Genomic DNA, 12782 nt, shown 5'->3' with positions numbered 1-12782 from the left:
CTCCCAGGCCCTATCCCCATAACCCCATACATTTACCCTGATCATTGGATAACACTAAGGGGCAATGTAGCATGGCCAATACAACTAACCGGCACATCTTTGGAGTGTAGAAGTAAACTGGAGCATCCAAAAGGAAACCCACGCAGACACGGGGAGTATGTGCAAACTCTGCATAGACTGTCACACAAGGCCGGAATTGAACCCGGGTCCCTGGGGTTGTGAGGCACCAGTGCCAACCACTGTGCCCTCGTGCTGTCCCCTGATCTGAAAGTGTACTGATTCCCAAAGACTGAAGGTTGGCTCCGAAGAAGAAAGATTGGGTTTCACTCTAGGTGGATGTTAGAATTCATCTGTGGCATCGGAGGTGAAGAACTGGACCTTGGGGATGACCAAGGAGGAGGTGCTCCTCCTCATGGAGTTGTTGCGCCTCATGGAGCTGCGCTTCCTCAGGGAGTTCTGGTGGGAAAGCTCGCTCTTCTGCAGGGTCTGGATCAGGATGGAGGGCTTCTCGTCCAGCTCCCGGGCCGAGCAGCGGGGGGTGGCCACTTTGATGCGGTTGCTGAACTTGGAGTAGTCGACCGAGTAGATGCCGTCCTCCTCGGTGACCAGGGGCTCGAAGCGGTAACCCCAGAGGATCTCCTCGGAGATGTAGGAGGTGCGGGCCTGGGTGGTGATGCCCGTGGTCTCCACCACCCCCTCCAGGATGACGATGACCTCCAGCTTCTGGCTCTGCAGGTCGCTGGCCGACATCTCGTAGAGGGGGCTGCGCCTGTCCAGGACGTGGCTGACGGTGAGGGGGGCCACCAGGAAGATGCTGTTGGTGTCGATGGGGTTGTCCACCTGGATGTCGATCTGGTGGATGGGGATGACCTCCCCCTCGGCCGTGCTGCTCCTCTTCACCACCTGCATCCTGACCGAGGCGCTGATGATCATGCTCTTCCTCAGGTCGCCCACCCGGAACATCAGGCAGAGTTTGCCGTTCCTCAGGCAGATGACGGCGTGGCGGCTGAAGATGAGGGTCTCGGCGCGGCGGTGGGCCTGGGCGGTCTTCATGAAGATGCAGCCCAGCATGACGGCGTTGATGATCAGCCCCGAGATGTTCTGCACGATCAGGCCGGTGATGGCCGTGGCGCACTCCTCGGTGATCATCCGGCCCCCGAAGCCGATGGTGACCTGCACCTCGATGGCGAAGAGGAAGGCCGAGGTGAAGGAGCGCACCTTGGTCACGCACGGCTGGGAGCCCAGCCTCGGCTGCTGCTCCAGGTCGCCGTGGGCGAAGGCCAGGAGCCACCACATCATGGCGAAGAGCAGCCAGCTGCACAGGAAGGACATGGTGAAGATGAAGAGGGTGTAGCGCCACTTGAGGTCCACCAGCGTGGTGAAGACGTCCTGCAGGAAGCGGCCCTGCTCTCGGATGTTCTTGTGAGCCGCGTTGCAGGAGCCGTTCTTGGCGATGAAGCGGGCTTGGCGAGGGCGCACCGTGTAACGGGGCTGCCGCACGTTCTCAGCGGCGATCCGAGCCAGCACATACTCCTCTGGGATGATGCTCTTCCTGGCCAGCATGCTGGCAACATAGTCCTGGCGCTGCCAGGGCCCTGGGGAGCGGGTGTGGGCGGCACACACTCTCTAGGAAGCTTCTCTCCCCGGGCTGGTGCACAGGGTGAAATCGGAGATGGCACTTCTGTGGGTTCAGTGGGAGCCGGTCACTCCCTCCCCCTGCTGTTGCTGCCCAGGTTAATGGGAGACTGGCATTGCTGCCCCTTCTGTCTTGATGCCCAGGTGTAAGGGGAGCGTGGCGCCTCTGCCCAGCTGCGGTCAAAATTTGGCACTCCTGTGTGCTGACGTCCAGCTGAGCTCCGAACCTGTGTCCTTATCCAGATGTCCCGGTGTGAGCCTGGCACCTCTGCCCAGATGTCCAGCTACAGTCCAAGCCTGGCACCTCTGCCCAGATGTCCAGCTACAGTCCAAGCCTGGCACCTCTGCCCAGATGTCCAGCTGCAGCCCAAGCCTGGCACCTCTGCCCAGATGTCCAGCTGCAGCCCAAGCCTGACACCTCTGCTCAGATGTCCAGCTGCAGTCCAAGCCTGGCACCTCTGTCCAGATGTCCAGTTGCAGTCCAAGCCTGGCACCTCTGCCCAGATGTCCAGCTGCAGTCCAAGCCTGGCACCTCTGCCCAGATGTCCAGTTGCAGTCCAAGCCTGGCACCTCTGCCCAGATGTCCAGTTGCAGTCCAAGCCTGGCACCTCTGTCCTGACGTCCAGTTGCAGTCCAACCTCAAGCCTTTGTCCAGATGTTCAACTATAGGCTGAGCCTGGCAGCTTTGCCCTCACTATCCAGCTGTCCAGCTGTAGTCCAAGCCTGGCACTTGGGTCCAGATGTACAGGTCCAGCCTAGGAAACTTCTCTCTGCATGAAGCCCGTCCGTCCTATTCTCACCTCCTTAAAAGGGCTATCCTTTTGTCCCTACTCTGTTTCCTTATTTAGTTACTCGAAAGAGCTATCCCTCTCTGCTTGAGCTTTGGCATTACTCACTGCAATTCTCTATTCCCGATTAGACTCCTGTCGGGAGTAAGCTCCTTCGTTATAACCCTACCCTTGTTAAACTCCGGGTATCTCAAGTGCTCCATAAAGTCGGGACCACACCAGGCTTTATTACAATCCCGAGTGCAGAGCTGGCTCTCGCCCACTGAATGGCTCGCTGCTTCCACTCAGCTTTTTCAGGACTGCGTTTGCAAATCAGCATATACCTCCCCCACCTCCTTTCGTCGAAGCTTCTAGACGTGAAAAGGATGGTCCTACGGTCTAATTCCTCTTCTTATCAGGAGCAGCCCGCCTGAAATTAACACTTTAAAGATTAATTCGCAATGACAATCCTTTCCTCCCTAACGCAATGCAGAGTTGGAAACTTTGTCATGTTTTAACAGTGCGAAAAAAAAGGGATTTGAACAAAGTGGCTTCAAATATTGTCAAACCCTGATCCTCCTGCCGTTGGCACCTGACACTGGGCTCAGCCACTTTTCAACTCTGCACATTGTACATGTTTGGAGAGATTTTTTAATCTTAAAAGTGAGCATACAGACCCCTTTCTGCTGTATCTCAGACAATGCAAAGTAAAACTTGTGTACTGAATTTGGATGTTTCGTTTTTGTGGGCCAGGCCAGCATTTAGGTTTTTAAGTTTATTTATTAGTGTCACAGTAGGTTTACAATAACACTGCGACAAAATTCCTGGGTGGGATCTTACTGCCTGGCTTGAGGGAGACCAGAAATAAGAACATAAGAAATAGGAGCAGGAGTAGGCCATCTAGCCCTGATGTCAATGGAGATTCCATTGTCGGACCCTCACCCACTCCACTTCCGCGGAGGCCTTGGTGATAAGAGTTCCAGCAACTGTGAAAACCTCCGAGTTGCTACACCTGTTCGGGAGAATTGAGGGAGAATTTATCATGGTCGATGCACTTAACCAGCACGTCTTTCCAACTGTGGGAGGAAACCGGGGCACCCGGAGGAAACCCACACAGACACGGGGAGAATGTGCAGGCTCCACACAGAACAAAGAACAGCACAGCACAGGAAACAGGCCCTTCGGCCCTCCAAGCCTGCACCGCTCATTGGTCCAACTAGACCATTCTTCTGTATCCCTCCATTCCCACGCTGCTCATTCCCAGACTATCCAGGTAATTCTTAAACCGTCCCAGCGTGTCCGCCTCCACCACCCTGCTTGGCAGTGCGTTTCAGGCCCCCACCACCCTCTGTGTAAAATACGTCCCTCTGATATCTGATTTAAACCTCGCCTCCCCCTGCCCCTCACTTTGAACCTGTGACCCCTCGTGTTTGTCACCTCCGACCTGGGAAAAAGCTTCCCACTGTTCAAACCCCTCATAATTTTATTCACCTCTATTAGGTCTCCCCTCATTCTCTGTCTTTCCAGGGAGAAGAACCCCAGTTTACCCAATCTCGCCTCATAGCTAAGACAGACAGTGGCCCAAGCCAGGAATCGAACCCAGGTCCCCAGCACTGCGAGGCAGCAATGTTAACCACTGTGCCACCATGCCTATCCCTAATTTCCTTTGAGAAGGTGGTGGTGAGCTGTCTTCAGCTGATCAAATGGGCTGCTTTGTCCTGGATGGTGTGGAGCTTCTGATGAGTGTTGTTGGAGTTAGACTCACCCAGGCAAGTAGGGAGTATTCCATCACTCCCTGACTTGTACCTTGTAGATGGTGGCGAGGCTGTGGGGAGTTAAGCATCCCTAGCTTCTGACCTCCTCTTGTAGCCTCATATTGTCAATCTGGTTCAGTTTCTGGTAACCCCAGCATGTTGATGGCAGCTGATGGTAATGCCATTGAATGTCAAATAGTGACTATTCGATTCTTGCTTGTTGGAGGTGACAACTGCCTAGCACTTGAGTGGCGTGAATGTTACTTGTCAACTATCGGCTTGAACGTTGCCCAGGTCTTGCTGAATATGGACATGGACTGCTTCAGTGGGTCAGGAGTCACAAATGGTGACTGTGAAACCATCAGCGAACACCTCCGTATCTGGCCTCTCTTGCAAGACATATAAAAATTATACTGAACACAAAATGAGCTTAGCTTGGTGCAAGAGCTTTTCTTAGTGGGGAAGTTTCATCACTAGGCATTGCTATGTTGAGGACTAGACACTGCCATATGTAGTTTATTATTGACAAATGGCCCAAAGTCACTTACAGTCAATGGAAAATGGGCATTTCTCTTGAAAGGTTTGAGAGAAGACTAGCTAGGGGTGTGTAAAACTATGCAGGGACCTGATAAAGTCAACATGGTGAAGTGATTTCTAATTGTGGGGAATTTTGTACGTAAGTATGAAATAGACCCTAATAAATAAACTAGGCTTGTACTCGTTAGAGTTTAGAAGAATGAGGGGAGATCTCATTGAGACATATAAGATGATGAATGGGATGGATAGGATAGAGGTGGAGAGACTCTTCCCGCTCAGAAAGGACAGTAGGACTAGGGGGCACAGCCTCAAGATAAAGGGGAGGCGGCTTAGAACGGAGTTGAGGAGGAACTTCTCCACTCAGAGGGTGGTGAATCTCTGGAATTCTCTGCCCGTTGAAGTGGTGGAGGCTGCCTCGCTAAATATTTTTAAGACGCGGGTTGATGGGTTTTTGATAAGCGAGGCAATTAAGGGTTATGGGGAGAGGGCGGGAATGTGGAACTGAGCCACGACAGATCAGCCATGATCTTATTGAATGGTGGGGCAGGCTCGAAGGGCTAGATGGCCTACTCCTGCTCCTATTTCTTATGTTCTAAATCCAGTAGGAGATTCAGAGAGAGAGTTAAAATGTAGACCTTGCCAACAGAAGGCATGGTTAAAACAAAAAGCGATGTAATTGAGGGGAAGCTGGGTAAGTACATGAGAGAGAAAGCAATAGAAAGATATACTGAGAGAGTGGGTGGAGGCAGAATCACTAGTATAGACCTAAACTGAATGGCCTTTTTCTGTTTATACAGTGTCACTTTTTGGGCTGAATCTTACAAGAATTTGGCAGGTTGTGGATTCCAGCATGAAAAACAGAGTAATTCCCATTAACACTGCCGCGTGATTTCTGATCGAACCTTATACCTCAGCAGTAAAACTTTTTATCCACATGGGAGTCACTCCATGCTCATGTGAGCAAAAGGCCGAGAATCTGCCCACCTCGGGAAAAAGCTGCAACTGAAAAGCTGAGCCCTTACCCCAAAGAGTTTTTTTATAAAGCCCACCATGTACCCCTTCATTGGCAGGAACATTCAGCTCTCGGTCAGGCAGGAGTCAGACATGTCCAGCTGCCTCTGTGACTACCACCCAAGTGTTTCCCATTCACTGAGTGAATATCTGCTCTCTGCCCCCAGTGTCCCCTCTCTGACACAACAGCCACACTACCCTCATTATTTCCCTTGTGAACTACCAGAGGAGTGGCATTGAGTCTCCATTTGCTCATGGCATCTGACCCGCCTATTCCCTCATGCCCCACCCCTTTCCAATATGGTGAGAATGATGCCCACCCTCGGCCCTGAGCTGTACCTACCTGTGTACCCAACGTGGTCCTTGATGACACTTGAATGGTGGACAGGCTGAGGAGAACTGGCTGTCCGAACGCTCGCCTCCGATATCCCCCTTGGAGGTGAAGGCGTCAGGTTCCTGCTAATATAGGGCCATAGTAGATGCTGGATATTTGGTGTGGGCTCACTATCCGGCGTGACTACTCAGTAATGAGATGCTAATGTATTAAAATGCGGTTGTTGATGTTCCCCCATGTGTTCCACATCACTTCATCGATGGAATTGCTACAAAACTGCAAAAGGCCACCATGCCGGCAAGAATCCGGTTTTCCAAACACTCTGGATTTTGAGTGCCTGCCGCTGCCATTCCTGCGCTCGGAGTGTTTGGGCTACAGATTCTGGGCTCAAGTTTGGGTGGCATGGTGGCACAGTGGTTAGCACTGCTGTCTCACAGTGCCAGGGACCTGGGTTCGATTCCCAGTTTGGGTCACTGCTTGTGCGGAGTCTGCACATTCTCCCCATGTCTGCTTGGGTTTCCTCCAGGCGCTCCAATTTCCTCTCGCAGTCCAAAAGACGTGCTGGTTAGTTGCATTGGCTGTGCTAAATTCTCCCTCATTGTATCCGAACAGGCACCGGAGTGTAGCGACTAGGGGATTTTCACAGTAACTTCATTGCAGTGTTAATGTAAGCCTACTCGTGACTAATAAATAAACTTTAACTTTAAGATTCCACCCTATGTAAATATGTAGTGTAATTTAAAAATCCAACCATCAAATATTTCATATGCGCAGTTATACATAATGTTTTAACATATATAGAACATAGAAAAACTACAGCACAAACAGGCCCTTCAGCCCACAAGTTGCGCCAATGATATCCATGCCTACTAGGGTTACCTATAACCCTCAATTCTATTAAGTTCCAAGTACTCATCCATATATATTTCCTATGAAATTTTACTTTAAAGATCAGCTGTTGTTGCATATTAGTGAAATGTTTACATTCAGTAGAGTTAGATCAGGATGTGAAATGGAAGTTCACGTGCCAGGTCCTGCAAGCTGTGTTGGCATGAGCTCAATCGCAAAGAGATTCCTGAGTGTTGTGACAAGTATGTGGCATGCCGTCTCCTCCCGGATGTGGTCCTCTCTGACTGGTGAAATTGGCGTCTCAGTAAGCAAGTGCCAGGCTTTGGATGCTGGGACCCAAATCATTTTGCAGCTTGAGGGAGGAACGCTGAAGTGGGGCTTTGCACAACAAAATGTGCAATAGCAAGTCTAGAAAACTAAATCAACCCCATGAGATTCATCTGAGAAGATTGATGAGCCTTGGGAATGATTGCCAAATCCAACTGGATCTATTCCTGGAAGTGTCAAGACCCCTATCATTTAAACAAATTGCTCACTCCCTACCTACTTCCAAATTTTATTAACTAATAAAGAAAAGTTTAAGAAAGTGCAAAATTTTGTTTAGAAGTATTTTTTTCTTCTTTTAGGTTTCTCACATGTGTGTACCAGGGGTAAATCTATCTTGGAGTGCCCAGGTCAATCCTGTCACTCAGGCACTGCCAGCAGAAGAGGTTAAGAACAGTAATGAGCCTCATAAACATGCCAGTTCCTCCACCCTGCCCATTCAGCGGTGAGATTGGGGAAAATAGGAACCATGGTCCATAACTCAGGAGCCTCCTCTTAATGAAGGCAGGCATTGATGACAAAATTTATCCTCAGTTCCAAGGTGCCAGCCTTCAGTCAAAGGAAAAGTGAGTTTGAAGACCAGGATCCCACAGCCAGGACTAAGGTCATGGTTTAGTCGTCTGCAGTGAGTCTAGCATTCTTGGAGATATATACGACTTCCAGCAGGCATCTCAAAACACTGGAGACGTATCACAAGCAGTGACTTCACAAGGTCCATTGGCAGGAAAGGCAGTCTGACAGCAGTTGGCTAGAGTTCCCAACATCTAGGCATTATTCACTCAAAACCTGCTCCAATGGGTGGGGGCATGTCATTCGTATGCCTGACATCAAACTCCTCAATTAACTGCTCCACTCAGAACCCAGTTGTGGCTAGAGTCTCCCAGGAGGACAGTGGAAACGTTTTAGGGATTTTCGCAAAGCATCCCTGAAGGAGTCAAAACATCGCCGCCAACCCATGAGAGACCCTGGCTCCAGGATCATCCAGGAGGCACTGAACACGTTGATGGACCTCATTGGGAACACACAGAAGCTAAGTGGGGGCATTTGAGGAAGCTCAGATTCCTCAAAACAACGCATCTGCTCAACCCTTGAAGATCGACCTGAACTGAGACTGTCAGTCACCTCAGAACCCATCAAAGTGGAGTGGAAACAAAAGATCCTCAATTCCGAGGGACTGCTCAAGGAGGAGAAGAAACATGTCATATTGTAGCTCATGTAGTCAGGGAACTTAATTGAAAATGGAACTTGATTGCTATGGTTCATTTACTTTGTAGACTGCTCCTGTTGTTACATGGGGAGCAATGTGTGACGTTAGTGTATCTTTAAGAAAACACTTTTTTAAAACATAATTTCTGCAGCTCACAGTGTCAGTAGTTTCTTAGCTCACTGCCTCAGTAATGTCATTGTTGTTGGTTTATCCTCTAATTGCTACTTAAGTGGATTAAGTGAAGATTGTTTGTGTTTACTCTGGGATTAACTTTACGATCCTGCATTGTTAGGAGGATGGTCATGTGGTTTTGGAAATTTTTTTTCATTTCCGGTTTGGAGCTGCAGGTCTGAGTTTAAATTTTAGAAGGGACAGCAAGCTAAAAAGAAGTTTTCTCTCTCTCCCTGTTGTTCTGAAAATTCTGTTGGTCAGCTGAAAACAAGATCTCGTTTTGCTGAAGGTTGAAAATCTGCTGTTGTTGGGGACTGGACCAGAGTCTCTCTGGTGCTTTGGGAAGCTGTCTTATCTTCAAACTGTGCGGAGTGAATCCAGAGAACTGCAGACTTCAACCAAATGACTCAATTTCCTTTATCATGCGAGCAGTAGACTTTGGTGTCTTGGGTCTGTTTAAAAGGTTTTGGCTATGGTAAAAGTTTGGTTTGATTGGAACACGTTAGATATCTGTGTTAAGAGTTATGCATTATGGTGGTTGTTTTGTTTCTTGTTTGTAATTGGTAAAAGTTCTTGCTAATTTTCTTACTATACTTGTTGACTATATTCTTAAATAAACTTTGATAAAAGCTCCTTAGTGGGCCATTTGAATCATACTTGAGGTGAAACATACCATGCTTATCCTAGCCAAATCTAAGATGCAAAACTTATGATCCACAAAATACTTTGGAGTTTCTGACCTGAACCATAACAAATGCTATATACACAGTGAACATAAGCCACACTGTCACAACTGTGATCAATCGGAATGATTTACTGTGTAGCCTTTCATTATTTTTGCCTGTATGTCTATTAAAATATATCTCCAAAGACTTAAAATGTATTTATTACTCTCACAAGTAGGCTTACATTAACACTGCAATGAAGTTACTGTGAAGATTGCCTAGTTGCCATACTCCAGGGCAGCATGGTAGCACAGTGGTTAGCACTGCTGCTTCACAGCTCCAGGGTTCTGGGTTCAATTCCCAGCTGGGGTCACTGTCGGTGTGGAGTTTGCACATTCTCCTTGTGTCTGCGTGGGTTTCCTCCAGGTACTCTTGTTTCCTCCCACAGTCCAAAGATGTGCAGGTTAGGTTGATTGGCCATGCTAAGAAATTGCCCCTTAGTATCCAGGGATGTGTAGGTTAGAGGGATTAGTGATGAATGGGATGGATAGGATAGAGGTGGAGAGACTCTTCCCGCTCAGAAAGGATAATAGGACTAGGGGGCACAGCCTCAAGATAAAGGGGGGGCGGTTTAGAACGGAGTTGAGGAGGAACTTCTTCACTCAAAGGGTGGTGAATCTCTGGAATTCTCTGCCCGTTGAAGTGGTGGAGGCTGCCTCGCTAAATATTTTTAAGATGCGGGTTGATGGGTTTTTGATATGAGAGGGGATTAAGGGTTATGGGGAGAGGGCAGGAATGTGGAACTGAGCCATGACAGATCAGCCATGATCTTATTGAATGGCGGGGCAGGCTCGAAGGGCTAGATGGCCTACTCCTGCTCCTATTTCTTATGTTATATGCAGGGATATGGGGGTAGGGCCTGGGTGGGATTGTGTTCGGTGCAGACTCGATGGGCCGAAGGGCCTCTTTCTGCACGATGATCTATGATCCAGCATCTGTCCAGGTACACCTAGGGAGAATTTAGCGCAGCCAGTGCACCTAGCCAACATGACTTTCAGACTGTGGGAGGAAACCTATGCAGTCACGGGGAGAACATGCAGACAACGCACAAACAGTCACCCAAGCCGGGAATCAAACCCCAGGTCCTGGGTGCTGTGAGATAGCTGTGCTAACCACTGTGCCACTGTGAAGCCTTAGATTGTATTTGAACCTGCAACACCAGTGCAGTACTGACAGAGTGCAGCATGTCCAGAGGTGTTGTCTTTTGCGTAGGACATTAAACTGACAGTTTTACATCTGTCAGTATGTTTACTGGATGTAAAAGATTCTATGGGTGCAATCTTATGACCTCATCCCACCTGAGTTTTGGTAAAGCAAGGTGGGAAGATCAATGGGAGGCAAAAAGTCAGGTTCGCATTGGTTGTTCACCTCCATGGATTGTACTGGTATGTTTTCCCAGTGAGAGGTGTGAAGCCAATTTAAAATGAATAACTCTTTGCATATCATTAAATTAGTCCCAGAAGCTATCGTCTGGACTCCAATCGATTGAATACAGGAGTTGGGACATCTTGTTGAAGTTGCACAAGACATTGGTAAGGCCACACTTGGAATACTGTGTACAGTTCTGATCACTATTATAGAAAGGATATTATTAAACTAGAAAGAGTTCAGAAAAGATTTACTAGGATGCAACTGGGACTTGATGGATTGAGTTGTAAGGAGAGGCTGGATAGACTGGGACTTTTTCTCTGGAGCGTAGAAGGCTAAAGGCTGATCTTACAGAGGTCTATAAAATAATGAGGGGCATAGGTAAGGTAGATAGTCAATATCTTTTCCCAAAGGTAGAGGAGACTAAAAGTAGAGGGCATAGGTTTAAGGTGAGAGGGGAGAGATACAGAAGTGTCCAGAGGGGCAATTTTTTTACACAGAGGGTGGTGAGTGTCTGGACCAAGCTGCGAGAGGTAGTAGTAGAGGCAGATACAATTTTGTCTTTTAAAAAGCATTTAGATAGTTACATCGATAAGAGGGATATGGGCCAAGTGAGGGCAATTGGGATTAGCTTAGAGGTTTAAAAAAAAGGCGACATGGACAAGTTGGGCCGAAGGGCCTGTTTCCATGCTGTAAACCTCTATGACTCTATGACTTACTTATGTTTTCCACCACGCTGGCCAAGATTTTTGCTTGCAAGAATCACGAATGACCCCCGCCAACTGGGACCTGGTGCGATGGCCTCACCAGGATTGGGGACCATTGAAGCCCCCGAATAGTCGGGCGTAGAGCTGGGCAGTACCCAGCAGGCACTCCAGCACTGCTGCTGGGGCAGCTTAGCTATGCTCGGGCACTGTCACAGGGCAGAGCCAGAGTGGGGTGAAGTTAATAACAGCGTACAAGACACGGGGAGAGCTCTGCGTGAAAGAGGGGGGGGGGGATGATTGGCGGGGGTGAGGGATCTCTACCAGGACGATGATCGGTGGGGAATGGGCATTCTTCTCAGGGGGGCAGTGTCTTGGGGGGAGCGAGGAGGGACCGTCAGGAAGGTGGTGGAGGGAACTCTGCAGAAGGGGTGGCGAATGGGGAGGGAGGCAATTCTGCATGGGGTGCAATTGGCGGGTGGGGTGGCAATGACCTGGGGGTGGGGGAAGGATCAGAATGTCCACGGGGGTGGGTCCTGGTGTCCGTGGGTGGGAGCTCTTGCCAGGGTGCCCGGCGAGCAGTGCCAGTGTGTCTCTTTAACTGGCGTGGCAGCCTGTGATCCTTTTCTGATTAAACCAGACCAAGATTACAACAAGAGACTGTTACTTATTAACTGCCTGAGAATACTATAAATGTGTGAGTCACATTACATTTTCACACAGTATTGCTAACATTTGGAGACATCTGTCTGCACCTAATAAAAAGAAATAAAACTTGCATTACATCATACAGCGCTATACAGAAAATGAAGACTTTTGAAGTGTAGTCACTATTGCAAAGTAAGAATAAATTCTTTCAAAGGCTATGAACTGGTTGTTGCTGGGGCAAATTTTGAGTACTACAGAAATGCGAGGCTCACACTCACGTATCACCATTCATATGAAACATGCAATTTGAAAATAACTGCTTTACTGATTGTAAATGTCTACGTTACCTCGTCTAAAAAAAGATATGTTCCGTTGACTTTTATGTTTAAAATCCATGAGTTTCTTGACATTGGTGTTCTAATCCAGGAAGCTAAGAGATGAAGGATAGAGCTGGGACATAATCCTTAAACATTGTGGGACATACACCGGAATTTTACCGCCGCGCTCACCATGGGATTCGGAGTGGGTGAGAGGCTGACCGTGGATAGGTACATTAACCTCGGGTGGGATTTAACGTTTTTGGGACAAGCGAGGCTGTAAAATCCCGTCCATACGCATTGGGACAAATCCCAACAACTGCAACTTCAATCGGATTTTGCCTCCTATTGCTTAACTGTGGCTGGACCATCCGTGGTTACCCTGGAGAGGTGGTGGTGAACTGCCTTCTTGAACTGTTGTAATCCCTGTG

The 12782-nt window shown here is 48.7% G+C and overlaps 1 pseudogene; it reads right to left on the bottom strand.

Annotated features, from left to right (window-relative positions):
- Positions 1–316: 316 nt before the first annotated feature.
- LOC145355557 (ATP-sensitive inward rectifier potassium channel 8 pseudogene) lies at positions 317–1686 on the bottom strand (annotated as a pseudogene).
- Between the last annotated feature and the right edge of the window lie 11096 nt (positions 1687–12782).

The sequence above is a fragment of the Carcharhinus amblyrhynchos genome, chromosome 19 (assembly GCF_965287045.1).
Source record: "Carcharhinus amblyrhynchos chromosome 19, sCarAmb.v2.hapA, whole genome shotgun sequence".
In the NCBI taxonomy this organism is placed as follows: domain Eukaryota; kingdom Metazoa; phylum Chordata; class Chondrichthyes; order Carcharhiniformes; family Carcharhinidae; genus Carcharhinus; species Carcharhinus amblyrhynchos.
This window is presented reverse-complemented; position numbering and strand designations above follow the sequence as displayed.